General features: G+C 31.5%; 1 pseudogene; it reads left to right on the top strand.

The window, feature by feature from the left end:
* Positions 1-260: 260 nt before the first annotated feature.
* LOC149541056 (caffeoylshikimate esterase-like) lies at positions 261-13,712 on the top strand (annotated as a pseudogene).
* Positions 13,713-18,878: the final 5,166 nt, after the last annotated feature.

Below are 18,878 nucleotides of genomic sequence, written 5' to 3'. Positions count from 1 at the left end.
CACATTAGTTACACCAAATTTTTGGCTAACTTAAGATAAATGATTTACACATGTAGGCTATTCAACGACTTTGACTAGGATCTTGCACAGTCACATGGATCAATAGGTATATGTCAATAGACCCTATAGATACAATTTTTATTTGCATATCTTCTCTTTAATGTCAACATCAACTTTTGTCCTAGTGTGTCTCTCATTTTATAGATTGCAGGTATCACCAAATAGGTATTTGTCTGATCTGTCTTCCTAGAGTGAGGAAAATGCGGTAATAGAAGACAAAAGCAAGACATCTAGTAAGTCTAAAATAGGAAGATCAACTAGAGGTCAAAAGATTAGGAGAAAATTCCATAAATGAATACAATTTTTTCTTGTCGAGGGGAGGGTCATGTTCTTATGATAATGAGAGTGAAGGCAATAGGGAGGTTCCCTTAAGGTACACACATCTTTAGAAAGAATGGATACCTAAGGAACTACCTCCATTTAACACTAATTTTTTTGTTAATGAAAGGATATATCACATAGCTCCATCTTCATTACATGGTTTGGGCCTATTTTCCATGGCTGGCATAAAGGTTTGTTACAATAAAATTGTTGAATTGATCGAGTATGTAGGACTTGTTACAATTACAACAATTGGATGCGGATTGTGCAATGTAAAAAAAAGTATGTGTAGGTATGCATTGTCACCAAATTATATACAGTGCAAAGAAAATGATCAAAATAAAATGTTCACTATGTATATTGATGGAAGGCCAAAAGAAATAGTGAATATTGTAGGATTTATAAATAGTTATTGACTTGTGTCAACTAATAAGTTGGCTAATTGTATATTCGAGGCATACAAGGGAAATCATGTTGTTTTAAAAAATAAAAAGTGGAGTATCCACCATATTTTATTAATAATAATCTAATTCAATAACCCCCCCATGGAAACACCAATAAGAAAAACTAGGATCATTGTTATATATAATTATATATTTGATAGTATTTAGTTACATATGCAGTTACATAAGATATCCAATTGGCACTTGGACATTTTTACAAAAAATAGCACTTGGAAAATAAACCACCAACTAATGCCAATCTGTCCCATAGATCATATTTTTGTATCACCCTCATAAGCTCATTGTTCTGCAAATAACTTGGGTTAATGACTTTCTCCACCAACAAAATGTATAGGGGCATTGATTGAATGAGATCTAGAGCATTGGATAGGAAGATGAAAATTGTGTGTTTGTATGTGTGATAAAATCAATAAGTGTAGGGGAAGAGCTTTTGATAGATTACAATTTGAATCATGTAGATACAAAAAAATTCCCTATCATGGGACTGGTAAGTATAACATTTAAACCAATTGCCTCCAATTAATATTGACTCCAATATACAATCTACTTTATTATTAATACCTTTTTTTGGTAAGTCTATACTTTCATTTTGCTACTGATTGCTAAGAATTACTAATCTTTTTCATAGGGCAACATGGACAGACCACCACACACATGTGGGGATGAACCATCTCACACACTTTTTTCAGTGAAGATAAACCTTGATTATTGTAATTATTCAAATTATATAGAAATAGATATTGTATTATTATGTTCTTTTCTTTATGGCTTTGGAGTTATTTTGATGGAATTTTACTGATATTGAATTTTACAAATATACACATTAGTTACACCAAATTTTTCTTCTAAAACAATATGTGTAGATATAAACATTAAGTACTACAACTTGTCAAATACTTTCATTTCACTGCTGATTGCTAAGAATTACTAATCTTTTTCACAAGGCGATATGGATAGACCACCACGTCGCACAGGTGGGGATGTAGCATCTCACACACCTTCTTCAGTGGAGGTAAATCTTAATTATATTAATTGTTAAAATTATATATAAACAAATTTTGTATTATTATGTTCTTTCCATTATGGCTTTGGAGTTATTTTGATGGAATTTTACTGATATTGAATTTTGTAGATATACACATTAGTTACACTAAATTTTTCTTTGAAAACCATATGTGCAGATATAAACATTACGTATAACATGTAAAATACTTTCATTTCACTACTGATTTCTAAGAATTACTAATATTTTTCATAGGGTTACATGGGTAGATCACCACACACAAGCGAGGATACACCATCTCACACACCTTTAGTAGAGGTAAACTTTAATTATTGTAATTGTTCAAATTATATTAAAAAAATTGTCATATTATTATGTTCTTTTCTGTATGGTTTTGGAGTTATTTTGATAGAATTTTACTGATATTGATGTGACAAATGATAGGAAAAAGCTAAAATGATAGCAAATCAAATGTGATCTAAAATACAGGCATCATTTCTACATGACATCACCCTTAGTGCTAACCCTATGTTCATGGCCCAACAACTAAAACAAAGATAAATGTGACACAAGTGAGGAGAAAGAGGAACTAAAAAAAGAATTGGGTCGTAGGGTCAAATCTTTGAAGGTAAGTAATAATTAATCTAAAGCAATAATTAAAGTTCAATAGATGTTTATATTTTATAGTATCTTATGGACCATGATCTAAAATATTATGTGTTCTTCTACAAAAATATGTGATAGTTGTGACATCGCATGGTGAATATGGTGAGGGTTGTAGCATACAACCTTTGTTTTCATCAACATTATAACACTTAAATTTTATTTTTGGATGCTTCTAGCTATTATCCCATTTGATCTTTATCCATTGCAAATGTCTTTGCTAAAAATATTGTATTCTTTAGCTCATGATAAAGTGTGGATGCCTCCTTCAGTTAGTGGTCTAATATTTTCGAGTGCATTAGTGGCAAAAAGGAGCATGTAAACATCCTCATCTATGCCCACTACAACTAGTAAAACCTTATTTTTATATATTTTATAATGTGTTAATCATGCATTGTTTTTTTTGTTGGGTAGATTTTGTACTCATGTACCTATTTTGTGCACTAATAGATAGACCTTCAGTTGATAGAGCAACAAAGACCAATACTACTAAAGTTGATCCATTTCTTGGAGTTGTCTGTGTGACTAGTACTAGTTAAATTGTAGGGACATTGTTGCTGAACAAGAAAACTATGTTTCCTTTAAAATTACGAAAGCTTCCAAGTGCTTTAAAAAATTATTATTATTTAAAGTGTAATTTTAGTTTACTTATACATAACTTGTTTTGGACTGATAATCCCTTTATATTTTTTTAGGTAATAATATTTTCTTTGATCATCTTTTTGGTATGACATTGAGGCTATTTGGACCCACCATACGTCAAAGGTACATAGTTTCATATCATTGCTACACAAAATTTATTTTCTTCCATTTATTGTACTATACTAAAGTTATTGATCTAACAATTTAATTTTTTTTTAAAAGGTGGAATGAAAAGTGTTGTGAATTAAAAAATCAATTGATTACATCTTTTGAGGACCTATTTGGAAAAAATATTTTTGACACAGCCCTACTTATGAAAAGAGCATCAAGGCATATAAAGACTATGAGGGATCAATATAGAAGGGATCTAAAGGAGAACCCAAAGTATGATCATCCACCTATGATTCCACTGATGGAGTGGAATGAAATAATAGAAGATGCAAAGGAGAAAAGGCTACGTGAAAATAGAGGAAATCAACTAGCACATGGCAAAAGAAGGTATGTCGTGATAGTATTAAGTATAATATAATCATGCACTAAGTAGTGATCTTTGTAAGTATATAATCTAACATTTTTGAAATTGTTCATAGACTGTAGGACACATCAGTGGCTACAAAAGTGAGACTAGAAAAGGTTGGCCAACACAAACTTGGCTTTGGTGGCTATATGAATCTTTAGTCTCAACTTGTAAGTAGTCGCAATGAAATTTCTTTTTTTTTTGTTTTTTATATAATGTTGCAAACAATTTTTTTTAATGAAACCATACATGCAAAACTGATGATATTAAGCAAAAAATACAGGGCACATAATTCAATGTGGAGCTCATAGATGAAGATAAAAAAAATTGCTTTGAAGGAAGGCTATAAAGTCATGGCTGCATGCCTATGCCAAGAATCTGAAAGCCTTGCCCAAGAATCTGGTGCACCAAATGAGACATAGGTAAATTGGTTAGATGAAAAGCAAATCAAATTGAATAGTTGAGAAATTTCTTTTTTGGTGTTAGTTTTGAACATAAATTGACTGCATAACAATGCGCATAACATTTCATTGCAGCCTTCAAATCCTATCATAGAACTTGCTCATGATGAAGGCCATGATGTGCATTATAGTAGAGGTATTAATATGCTATTGGAAATTAATTATGCAATTATGAATATAATTTAACACCTTCAATTGCAATTTGACATGTATCCTTTTTTTTTGAATATTTTAGAGTATGTTGAACATCATGGTGAAGGAGTGGAGCATGTTCCAAGTGTTCAACATGTTGACATGGCAGTGGATCAAAATGTTAATGTACATGATGTGGCATTTTTAGGTAAGAAAAATGCATGTTATGTTGTACTACTTAATTAAATACTTTTAATAGTTAAAAAAAGAAAAATAGTATGCCAATTTAACCCATTTACTTGTTCTTGCAACAGTGCCCCCTTTAGTGCAGCAGCCTCTGCTCCTCCAAACAAGAGGAGCCATCATAATTTGACATTACATGTGCCACAAGAGGAGGAGAATGAGGAAGATATTGATACTCTAATTAACCTTTTTCTTAACAGAGATAAGAAAAACAAAAAGAAGAAATGATGTTTTAAAAATGCTCTTTGATAAACCTTGTTTGATAAACTTTGTTGGGCAATGAAAGAACTTCGTTTTAAGTAATAATCTATGAATGTTACATATTAATATTGATTTTTATTTCATGTTAATGAATATTTTTATGTGCTAATGAAGTCTTGATTAGTATTTTGTATTAATGAATTTTATATCATATTAATGAATGTTATGTGATTGTATTGATTGAATGTTATAGTTCATAAATTGATGAATGAATGAATGAAGTATGTAATTAGATGATAATGGGTAATTTAGATTGATTTTAGGGGGACGAGGGTGAGGCTAGATGAGCTTCTACCTTCACGTGGTTGGCCTTGTTAAGTAGAGAATATTAAAGTATTCTTGAAACCAAGTGAAGCTCAAACTAACATACCAAGGAATCTTAAACCCAATCCATCTACCTCTCATCTTCTCATCCTAGTAAGTCATCTTTTTTGCCACTTTTTCATATTCAATATTCTATTATTCACAATCTTGATAATGGTAGCCTCCATCTTGTTAGTAAGTTGTTCCTATCCTATCCTTTTATTTTTTTTAAATGCTTCTATTTCTTTCCTACCATGACTCCCATATGACAATAGATGGTGCTCCTGTCCACAAGCCACCATACAAATAGTCCTTATTTAGAATAGATGTTTGTCTTTGGTCTTAGCTATTTTCTAATTAGTAATTATAGCCCTCCTTAGTGTTCTAGTTTCTAGTAGTCATTTGATAGTTTCTTTGAACAACCTCAACCCCATAAGAAATCTGCAAACCATTGTCAATGAGGACTACTGGAGCAACCTCATTACTACATCCAAACCAAGTAACCCATTTACTTTATATTTGTATACCATGGAAAGACTTGTAAACTTATATCCATATTCCAACTTTATTAAACTAATTTCTCCTCTTTCTCTTTTGGTGCTCAGAATTGGTATTGCTATTTAAAGATGGTAGCAGAGAAAGCAGTGTGTGAGTATGCGATGTTTAAAGGTAGCCTTCATTTGACAACATTTTAAGTTGCTTTTAATTTGAATAATGAGCATATTAACCCATAATTGGGTGACAAAATGTTTACTAATATTGTTCTTAAAACTAGATTTACAAGAGGCCATAATACTTCATTAAATCTTCAACATCATCTCTTAAATGGAAGGCATATTTTATTGCAAAAGAATAGGGCTCCATCACTACTAACTCTTTAATATCCTTCTAAGAGAGGTGACATTATATTATCAGTCAACTAAAATTCTAGTCTAAAAAAACCATTCTTCGCTGCATTTGCCATTCAATGTGTTCATAAAATGAACGAAAATGAAGATCACATCGCATTTTAGGGGTTTATTCAACTTTTACATGTTTGGAAGAGTAGAAAAAGGTCATAATATGTGTGGATGGTCTAAATTCAGATCCTCATCAAACTTAAGATGAATCAATATGCATTCATGTTTCATTGTGTCTAATGTGGAAATAAATTAGTGTAGTGGAAAAATATATTCTAATCACACAAGAAAGATCCAACATAGAAGTTCAATGAGTTTAAGAGTATTTGGTAAAAATGTTCATACATTTCTATTCTTTGCAAAATTTTCTATTCTCTATAGATTGTATCAATTCATCATTAGTTGATTTTACACATTTTTCTTTTACAAAAATGGCATTTGATAGAAAATATGAATACTTATTTGTTGTAATCATTGGAATGACAATGCTCATGGCAGCTAGAACTAGCATTTTCATTGGTGGAGATCACATAGACAGTATGTGGCCCTCCTATTTTGGTTTTTACTTTGCTTATTATCATATTTCACATGTTACCAACACTTTACATTTGAGCAGAATTTCTACTAAGTAATCTATTTTGCAAGTTGGATAATGTTGAGTTGCTTCTCACACAAAATTTATCTTGCTCCCTATTTATTTCATGCTTCATTTAAATGCTGAAATCTATAAAGCTCTCAATATATTATGAAAAAATAGAGGTATTTGGCATCTAGGTCTTTTCTATTCTTGTCTTTAATATTTAGCCCCATTTAATAATCTTTCCCCTTTTCTGATTTTATTTTGTAAGAGTTGAACTGCCAAGCATTCCATCAGTGCTATTAACTAGAAAATGTATTTGGTAAAAAGGCTTTTGATACCATACATTTGCAATATAGTAACACAAGTTTTTCCATATTTTGAAGTCTTTGCAATCATAGTAGCAATTGTACAGATACTACAAAGAGCATTCTTTTTCTTTCCCTCTATACAATATGTGAGTGCTCTCTGCCAGTCATCCCTAATTATAAAGATTAAATAGATGTACTTGTGCCATGGATTTCCATGAGCAATGGTCTAGCATATATGGATGTCTCTAAATCAGAATTCTCTCTCATCAAATTCATTTAGGAGGCTATAATTAGTCACCAAATAAGCAACCATTAAATCTTTATCTTCATATCAATACAATAAATGACAATTCCAAATCATTAAGGATTAATAACTCTATCAAAAGAAGAGAACATGGAAAGAAAAATTGATAGTGAGGTCACCGAGAACATGAAATTTGAAAAGAACATGCGAATAGGTAGAAAAGTTCAAGAGTTGTAGTCTTAGCTTCTATTCACTTTTTCCCCAAATGATCTCACTTCACATGTGTAAAGCAGGGTAGCCTAGATGAATTAGAAGTAGGTTGTCGACAATTCAAATAGTAACAATACAATTTCAAACAATAGAAGTCGTATTCCTATTTCTCTTCACATTATCCTCCACTAGTAAGCTATATTTTGTTTCAAATCCATCGTTCAAAATTAAATACATAGTGGATGACTTTTGAATACCATCACATACCAATATATTGCATGAAATATGAACTAGATGACTCATAGCGACTAGAAGATTGCATGAAATATGAACTAGGCCATTCATAACTACTCATAAGTTTAAGTTGAGGTTCCAAATTTGAGATCATTCTTATGCCTCCCCATAATTGAGTGAGATCAATCTAAAGTCACATAGAAGTGTTTCAGAGGAGTAAGTAGACAACATAACATGAAGTAGAAACCATACCACATAATACAAATGAATTGAAGATAAATAAATGACCATTTGTATATGGCATCAACTAAATTCTAGAACCATGTATCATAGGAAAATGCATTGCATCAATTTGACATGACCAACATATGAGCATAACTAATGTTAGATAATTCCATCTTCAAAGGTCAGAACATCCAAAATTCAGGATTTTAGTGTCAATCATTCCTTGAATTGTACACTTATTGAAATATGTTATAGAGGGTTTCAGAGTTAAACTCAAACTCTAAAGTATTTCTTGCAAATGGGATATGAAGAGAATTTTAATAGCAGTTAAACGTAACAATAGTTATTGCAGGATATGACTTGCCGAATCTGTTAAAATTAGATTTTCTACATTACTCTTGCATAATCTGTCAAAATGACTTGCTTGGAAACCTTCAAGAAATATTTCTTCTATTCTTCCCTTATCTCCTAGCTTTAGAGTTGGTACCAACCATTACAAGTACAAGCTTGCTTGGGAAAATGCCCCACAATAATCTTCTCATTTTCCCCTACAATGATAGTAGCACCCTCCACCTCCCCTAGGCATTGCTCTATGTCGTTCAACATATTAATTGGATTCATATGTCATTTATGCTTTCAATTTGGACCAAAATCTACATTTTTTTGCATTCTTTTTGTGGTCCGTACATTACGAATAAAAAGGAAAATGACAAACTTCCAATTGAGGGACTCAACTAGAGATCACCTCTTCAAACCTTTCCTACCTCTCTCAAGTAGACAATACAAATTTAGTGAAGGTAGTTTGGATGGCTTCTTAATAGCCTTAGAAGGCTTGAAGTATATGCGTTCTAGCTTACAACTAAAAACCAAACAACAACAAAAAAGGTTCAGTTTACAAGAATTTGTTTCTTTGCTCGAATTGGGGATCTCTCAATGCATAGAAGTGTGTCATTTTAATTTGTTTTTTCAATCACTTATATGAAGAACAGTTGGTTTTTAAAGGAGTAGTAAACTAGTCAATTCATCCCACTACCACAACACATGAAACACACACATGTAAAATTAGAAATTCATAATAGCTCATAAATGTATAGAGCTTCAAATCATATTCATGTAGACTACTGTCAAACACTACATAGATTTTTAGATGCCAAACAAAAACTACTTAAGCAATAAGCTACTAAAATACAACTTTGTATAGATTATACATTTTAGAAGCCTCAGATTTAGAAGATTTTAGTAAGAAGTAAATCATATTACATATAAAGTGTTTTGAAATTATTTACAAATAACACTACCTCATACAAGATGAGTGATTAGGCAATAGCTTTTGCAATTACCCTGATGGAATCCTCAGGGAAAAATTACCACCACCAGTTATCCATCTTTCTCCCTTTGGGAATTACCAAAATATCACAATCAAACTTCCAAAAAATAGATTTGAGACAACATCAAGCACCCTGTAAATCTATTAATGAGAATGATCTTGGAGAAATAAAACTTCTCTAACACTTCCCTTGCAATGGCAGTGAAGGGAGGCCTATATGAGGCCTATATCTTTTTCATTCCTTTCTAAAGTGTCATCTGACTGGCTCATGGAAACAACAAGAGCAAGTGTACTTTTTCTAGAATGCAGCCTTTTCTTGGATATGCTAGAACTATTATTTCGTGAAGAGTGAAAATGATTTCTTTCTTAGCTACTATTATATGGTAACAAATTTCTTCATCTCTTGTTGTAAGGATTTTCTGTCTTGGCAACCTCCTTCATTGAAGCTCCTAGGATTTTCTGTCTTGCCAAACATGTAAAATATTTTGACTTTCTGGAGAAAAAAATTGATAGGTCCCTCCTGCAAATCACAACAAAAAAAAAAAATACATATCTATTAGATGATAACAAATGATTTAAAATGAAAAGTACAAAAATACTGTTGTAGAAACAACTTAACAGTGTTGCTCTATTATTTGTATCAAATGAAAACAAACATACATGCATTCACTATTTCTTCAATCACCCTATTTATACATGCTAAAATGGGACTTTTAAGAAACATAATAAATTCAATTTCAAATGAGTTCAGAGTCTATGGATAGCATAGCAACAATTTTCCATTTTACAATTCTTCAAAGAATTTGTCTTACAAGATTGTATTGAATTATGATATGATACAAGAACTTTTAAATGTTATCAAAGGAGAGACGTTACTTCTAAGGAACTCTCACCAAAATAGAACTTCAACTTATCACCCCTATAGTTTTTATCATGTTATATGATGCATGTCTAAGATAATGAAGGGCCAAAACCCTAGTAATAGTTAAACATAGCAGTAGCCATTACAGGATATGACTTGTTGAATCTTTCCATTACTCTACATTCTACATTAGATTTTCTTCTTTCTCTTGTTATCTTTGTTAAAATAACACATTGTCAAAGAATGTAAGTGTTGAGATTAATTTCCGTATCCCATTATTCTTTTTATTTTGCATTATGATTTGACTCTATTTGCAGGCCAAAGTGAATTGTGGAGGGCAAGTGTCTCCTTTACTTTTGATTATGGGTCTTCTACATCTTTATACTCGGAAGCCTCATGCTATTCTTAGTTAAATCCTTTTAACTATTCCTCCGTAAGGACTAGTTTACATCACTTAATGGTTAGTACCAATCTCTTACAATTAGATTCTCAATTTTATTGTCATATAATTTAGACAAATTTCTATTTTGATGTGAATAGTTGAAAAGTAGATTAGTTGCCTTGGTGCCTATGCCTATAAAATTGCTCAATTCTCCACATTTTTTTCTTGAGTTATATTAATTCAATTTAGAAGCTCTATTAACATGCTAATTACCAAGCATTGAAGGTTGTTGAAACTATTCAGATTCTGTCTCACACTCTTCTTGGTATAATACAGGGCAAGCCATCATTCATTGCCTTGCACCTAAGGTATCTAGAATAATTTGATTTAAGAGGATATTTCTTCAATGTGTGTGTAAGCTAGTTTGATTTGTTCTCAACTTATTTGGTTTTAGCAATTATGTATAGCACTCAAAAATCTCACTTTTTGAGCATTATAGATTGATGCTAGAGAAGAGAATAATCTTTGTATATGTAAAAATAAAATCACAATTTACATTGCATTGTAATCGCACATTCGTGGTATTACAAAATTGTGCATGATGAGATATATAACTTGATAGTAATGAAACAAGGCTTTGAAGGTGGTTGTAAGAGAGCTTAATAGAGCATTTCATAAATGTTAAGAGTGACAATAAGTTCTGAAAAAGAGGAACACGAAAGGATTAGAGCAATAAGTAAAGGAATAATGATACTTATTTGTTATTTTCATTACAAGTATCTTGTTGCTAGTAGTTAGTTAGGAAAAATGTCTCTACTTAATTACACAATTAGTTTCTAGAAATGTAAATTTCTTCTTTGAATTCAATATCATGGGTTTTGAAGAGTCTTCCACTTTTATATTATCTTGTTGTTGATAGAAAAATTGTAGGTCATCAATCATTCTTATAAATACTAAATGTTACAAGAAAACAAAGAATCATGAATATGATGACTTCATGAAGAATATTGTGTAGGTCAAAACAAGAAATTGATGTATGAGTCTAAATCATGATTTTGGTTCAACAATTTCGGGTGATTATCCTTGTGGTGCTATTGTAATTGTATGGAAGTTGATGCAATGTGTAGACAAGTTTTTCAAGTTTTTCATTTTTGTAAATGTTAAATTTTAGAAAAATGAATGAACACTATCCTCTCGATTTATCTAAATGTACAAGCCAACAGAAGTAATGTATGCATATGTTTCTTGGATTATATTTTCTTTATATCATTTACTTCTTAAATTAATCATGATTTTGAATTTTGTTTTTGCTATAGAAAGAGCTATGGTATTACTGTTGTATTTTAAATAGGAAATACAAGAAGCTTGGGGCAGTCTAAGAAAAGTCTAAGGTTGTTAAAGGCTGTGTGGAAGATGGATCCAATATCATGATCATCATGGGATCTGAAGAGAAAATGAACAAAATTATGTGGTTGTGGTAGAGCATATGCTCAACTATTAGTATCCATGTCTTCTTTTTTATTATGTCTATGTGTTTCTCTATTTTCGTGGGCTTTAATGCCTTTCTTTGGATGTCTCATTTGAATAAAACACATACACTTCTTTATCAGCATTTTTTTACATTCTCTTGATGTAATTTCTATGGCAGGCAACCTAGTTCTGTTATTTTGTGCAACACTATTGACTTAGCTTATTTGAAATGCATAGTTTTAAAATTGGTCTTCATAAATGCCGACCGCCGACTTATTACATATTTAAAATATTGATCTATATGATTTATTGTAATTTATTGTAAGCAACCATGAGTACAAGATACTTTAACTCCTTCTAAGAGTTAACATGCTATCACTTTATTTCTCCTTAATAAGGAATATGAATCATTAGCTATAGAAGTTTATTTTATAGGCCTCGGTGTCCTTTGTAGGGAATACTTATTTAATCATTTGGTATTACAAGCCATGGTGGTAGTAATGGGCTGCATGGATATGTACCATCATTGGATCAGGTTGTTGAAGGCACGGTATGGATAAACAAGCTCCCATATTTTTAACAAATATAGGAAGATATTATTATAATCATGCAATAATATATTACACCACCTTATCCTACAGAAACTATTTCTACAAAATGTAAGATTAAAGAACCCGAGAGTGTTAGGATTTTTGTTTGGCCACTCAACGGGAGGGGCAATTATCTTGAAGGTAGTATTCTTTCATTCTTGATTTAATAGTTCCAAATTATTAAGATCCTTCTTGGAGACTTCCTTGACTAACGTGATTATGATAAATAAGTTGGATTTACTAATTCTAGTTTTCGATCCTGAAGTAATTGAACACATTATTTTACCTCTTGTCATTTATTTACTATGAATATGATTATTAAATGTTTCTAGCACCTACTCACCTTGACTTTCGTATCATGCATGTTTGAAGGAAACATTAGATCCAAATGTCAAGAAAATGGTACTAGGAATTGTCACAACTTCTCCAACATTGCGTGTGTGGACTACACATCCAATTTTTGTGGTAAGACACTAAATTTTGAACTCGATTTGTTTTTAAGAGCATCTGCCAGATATTACATTGTTCAAAGATGATTTAAGAAGTATGGAACTCATAATTGAGTACTATAATGTTAGGGGCATCTATCAATATAGGCTAGGGGATCAATACATCAATCTTAACACTTATACATAAATCGATTTATTTAAAAAATAATTAAGAAGTTTTTGATAAGAAAAATAGGTTTGACAAGGATCTTGAAACCAAAAAGTTGTTAGATATAATAGGGCTAACATTAAAAAAATAAAAATAATTAAGAAGTTGCTAACATTAAAAAAAATAAAAATAAAAGGTTTAAACCAACTTTAAGATGGAGCAAATTTGAACAAGATTTTAGTATTTTTTTAAATCTTATATTCAGATAAAAATGAATTTGATAAATGTATACTTGAATTATGGTAGGCAATTGCACCATTATTTTCACTTGTTTCACCAAGATATCAGTTTAGTGGAGCAAATAAGAGAGGATCAACTATTTCTCATGATCTAGAAGCACTTATTGCTAAGTATTTTGATCCATTAGTATAAATTGGACCAATTAGAGTGCGAATAGGCTGTGAAGTACTTTGAATTAGCTCATTTTTACAACAGAACATGAAAAGAGTAACTGTTCCCTTTTTAGTCCTCCATGGAACTGCGAACACCGTGACAGATCCTACTACATCTTAGGATTTATATGATCAAGTAGCTTCAAGTCATAAAACAATAAAGCTTTATGAAGGATGTTTTCATGATTTATTGTTTGAACATGAGTGAGATGAGGCTGTCAGTGACATCCTTGATTAGATGGATAATAAATTGGAGTCCTAATATGGTCCATTTTTGTCTCTTTGCCCCTACCCATTTCAAGAAAATGCAATAAAATATCTTGTTAATTTAGTCTTTTTATGACCTTGTCATGCAAAATAAACATTTTATTAGTGGCATTAATGTGATGAAGAACTTAGAACCAATAGGCCACCAACAACTGATGTTTCACCTTCAAACTAACAACTTCAATAATGATTGAAGTCATGTTAATTCTTCATTATCTAGAAAAGATCTATGCTTTTATGATCTTGATCGTTCTCATTAGCTTGTGAAGTTCTACTCTTTTATAGGTCCAGTATTCTGTAAAATATGCAAGAATGCACTCATGATCGAACAAAATAAATTTGCTAAAATACAATAGGTGGTTTGAAATTTGCCAAAGCAAGGTTCATCTAAATCTCTAGCAATAATTATCAATTAATTCTGTGAAGCATTTTATATTATTTTTAATATCCTCAATTATTCAATAAATATCCTTGATTCTTCTTACTTTTAAAAGGAAAATTGAAAAATGGAAGCCCGCTGCCAAAGATGATAGATCTAGTAAAAAACAAGATAAGAAAAAGACAGCCAAGGACTCGAACAAGCCAAAAAGGCATGCTAGTGCCTTTTTTGTTTTCATGTATGTAAGATTATAAATTATCAAGTTTATGATATGCTATACTAATTATTTTTAGGTATTGGATAATAGTTATTTGAGTTATTCAAATATCTTATCTCATTATCCAAGTCATGAGAGTGCTAGCTTTCTATCTATTTGATCTTTCAATCAATTATAATTTTCAAGTGAATTGTAACGAACAATATCAATATTTCTAACTGTAGATGTCTTTTGTAAGTAGAAAAAATGTGTATATAGGGTTGAAAGGAAATGTGTTGAATGGCCTAGTAGAGGACAAAATAATTTGATGTTTACAAAGTGTTGTACTTTTTAATTTCCCATTAATATTGTCATGCATGTTTTAAAAACTTTAATTAAATATACTAATCACTCAAAAAATGTTATTGATGAAAGGGAGGATTTCAGGAAGACTTACAAGTATAATCACCCCAACGTGAAGTCTATACATAATTTTATGAGGAGGGCATTTTAATGTTAGTTGGGATTCATTCTTTTGAAGAAGCTTATCTTGGTGAAAAAGCATTTAGACTATGGCAGTATGGGAAAATAATAGATGTTGATAGTATCATTATTTTTTATTACATTTTTTGGATTTCATTGGTAGCATTCACCTAATATTAGTTGGGCATATCTGGTTTAGGAAAGTTTAATTTAGTCTTGTTCCAAGTTTTGTTGATGTGATTCCATATAAGTTGTTTCCATGCTTTTCCAGATTGAAAGAGTTAAGGTTTTTTTAGGGCCATTTGCAGTGCCTTAGGAAAATAGTTAGGAAGCATCTATGAATAGGAAGAAAGTGCTTTATTGTAAATCCTTTTAATGAACTTCTTAAATGTTAGCATGATAAATTATTACCATTGTAATGCACCTTTGTCAACAAGATGAGCTCTTATTGCAATTAAGTGAAAGCCTACAACCTATGATCATAATAGTCCCATGAAGACAATGCCTTGCAGATACATCAGCCCAATGAAGAAACCTGACCTATGGATATAGTGATCCAATGAGAGTTTTAATTTTGGAAATTATCATAACAATGATTCCATTTATGTTGAAACCTTGTTTTCATGGAAGATCTTCATGTGCATCCTTGTGGTGATTGATTCTTTGAAGGGCCTCCTTGACAATATCAAAGTGACACCCCTAATGGTTCATGGATTCAAACTCTGCACTTAATGATTCATTTGTAGTTGGTGATGGTGCCAATAGCTCTACACTGTCTAACCAAGCTTGCATAATAGAAGCTCCCCTACTCGCTTGCACAAACATCCCAAATGCTATATGCAAGCTTTTCCCTTAGCATCACTTTCCAAATCACCACAATGACACACTAGAACAACAACCGTTGTCAAACCACACTCTCAAATTTTTGCCAATGGAGTGAGAAAGAAAAGCATCTTTAGGGAGCCACACATAGAAAATGGGCTATTGCTCCATTCTACTCTTATAGATCTGATGTCATTGATTTCATTTGGAATTTGGTACTATATTCATCCTTTGCTCATTCTTGGAAACGGCTCCATTTGATGGTCGTAGGAAGCTTCTGATAACAAAAGCTCCCTCATCACTCATGCTAAGTAGCCCAACTGCTAGATGACAGCTCACCCTTTAGATCACTTTCTAGGCAACCACAATGACATGTTGGAACAATAACTGCTACCAAACCATTTCACAAATTGTGCCAATGAAGTTGCATAGAGATGAGTTTGGGGAGCCCTTACATAGCAAGTGGGATGCTTTACAGCCCTTCAATAGAAAGGATGTTAATGCATATATTTGAAATTCAAAAAAATTGTCTTTCTTGAACACCAACATTGATTCTATTGGAGGGTCACTGGGAGCTTTAGTTATCAAATCTCCCATTAGCCATGATAGGTTCATAAAAAATTGCTAGAGTGCCAAGCAGCCACCTAGTGCTAGACGAGGGCTCACCATTAGATCAACTTCAAAATCGTTGAATAGATGGATTGTGGAATGGAAACCACTACCAAGCCTCTTTCAAAATTACGTTGGTTGAGTGATCAAACAAGATGATCTAAGAGAGAGCCCATAGGTAGGCATTCTTGGGGGATTAACCTGCTCTATTTTTTTTTTAAAACAACTTAGTTTGATCGAAATCTCAACCATCTCCTCAAGTTTTTCCACCTATAGTTGGTCGAATGTTTGACCAACCCTTTGGTTGTGACCATGGCATCCTGGTCATGGGATGGGCCAGAATTGGTCAAAATTTTGACCAATTCTTAAAAATTTTCCACCAAGAATTGGTCAAAATTTTGACCAACCCTTTGGTCCTGACCATGGCATCTTAGTCGTGGGATGGGCCAAAATTGGTTGAAATTTTGACTAATTCTTGAAATTTTTTCCGCCAAGAATTGGTTTTAATTTTGACCAATTCTTGAAAGTTTTCTACCAAGAATTGGTCAAAATTTTGACCAATTCTTGGTAAGTTTGGACCAATTTTTGGTCAAAATTTTGACCAAAAATGACAAATCATGGTTAGCAAAAACAAAAACTTTTTGACGAATGTATTCGTCAAAATTTTGACCAACCTACAATTTGGTCAAAATTTCGATGAGAAAAATTGTGGCAAACTACTTGGTCAAAATTTTGACCAAAATGTATTGAAATTTCAACCAAAATTTGTCAAAAATTGGATCCAAATTTACTAGTGTAGGTCTTCACATGACCCAATAACATAAATAAATGTGCCATAGAATATCACTACTTGCATATTTCCATCACAAATCCAAATACCATGAATAGGTCCAAGAACTGATAAGAACACACTACCCAGGAAATAGTCCAACATAATCACGAACCATAAAAATAAATAAGTTGAAATCATCAGAACATGATTAAACTACATCCTAATTATAATCTGATTATTGCATATGCTAACTTGAAGATATGTTAAATCACTGGATTAATCTCTCAGATTGTACAAATTGGAAAATTGGAAACAAAAATATGTTTGGTTGATGTATGATTGATTTGAATCAATGATTCTCCTACATCGATGTGAAAAATATGTCACCCAAAATAAAAATAGACAAAATAATGAATATAGAAACACAATAGCAAATGACATACTATAATTTCTTTAATATTTGTTCAAATTAGTGTATAAGCTACCCTAGAAGTATGTCCATCTATTTCATGTCAAAAAAATTGGAAAGATCAAAGTGTATGCTTGCTCTTCAAACCAATACATAAAGTATCTAGGAAATATGTCCATGTGTTCCATGTCAAAAAAAAATTGCAAAGATAAGAGATGGTGGGTTTCATTGAGATCCATACCACCATACCTCTATTATTGAAAATAAACACTTTATGTTGATCAATTGAGATTACTTTCCTTCTCCTTTAGATTATCATTTCTATCTTCTTTGTCCATGAATACCATCCTAGTACCCAAATAACTATAGGACATAAATAGGAAAAAATGCTCAACACAATGACACAATTCAAAACTTACATTCGTATGGATGCATACTATTTACTTATTTTCCATTTATACACACTAATGAATGATGATCAATGTAGTGGGTAAACATTCTAGAGAGTTTACCCTTATTATTTATGCTTATATTTATTATATTTTTGAGATATTCTTTGAGTTGCATACTAGTCATCATCTTGCCTAATTTGTATCCACGAGTTCTTTTAATAAACAGCTCTTGTTTTGATCAAATAATCATATTCACTTAAGCATTTCATCATATATAATTTAAAGATAAGAGATTAAAATATAATCTATAAAGACTTCTATTAACTACTAAAGGCTTATGGTAATTGGAAAAAGATAGGATAGGATTGAATTTTTCAAATTTATGAAGTAGTATCATAGATTTTTGTAGAAAATAAAGAAGAATATATATAAAATTTATGTATGTGTGACCATACACAATTATTTATTACAATAATGAGATCTATGAACATCATTTAAATAAAACTAGCTTTTCTCTACTGTTGGTTGAACCAAAAGAGCTCATACACCTAAAAGTAAATCAAATTCCAATAAAAACCTTTTCAGAGTAGGAAATAGGGTAAGAAATTGAATTAACACAATTCCATGGCAACATCACATAAATTATATTTTGAATATGATTAAAATATAATGAAAATGTTTCTATAGTGCAAGATTCTTACAAGTTAATAATAATTGGAAACTCTTTTCACATGGAATGACTAAAACACAAGAGGCATGATGCAAAGATGCAAGAATATTTGTATAGGCATAATGCGACAATTAACATCCACAGGGGACCAGATCACCTCTCCCTAAGGATGGAAAATGAATATTCCTCCAATGCAAAGGCTAAAAAGCCACTACCTTCACAAATTAGTTGCATTGTTTATTGACAACTCATATCGACATTTTATTTTGGTAACTGATAATGGCCTTCTAGAATTCATGCAAGCCTCATCAACTCTGAGGAGCTGGACTACCATCATTTCTTTCTACAATTATACATGTTAGTAGGCCTAAAATTGTATATTCTTATTTTAATTAACATTCAAATCAAACAACAATCAAAATGTCCCTT

Source organism: Cupressus sempervirens, chromosome 9 (genome assembly GCF_028749045.1).
Source record: "Cupressus sempervirens isolate cs-2001-9-10 chromosome 9, ASM2874904v1, whole genome shotgun sequence".
NCBI classification, from domain to species: domain Eukaryota; kingdom Viridiplantae; phylum Streptophyta; class Pinopsida; order Cupressales; family Cupressaceae; genus Cupressus; species Cupressus sempervirens.
Note: the sequence above shows the minus strand (reverse complement) of the source record. Positions and strands in the feature narration are given on the sequence as shown.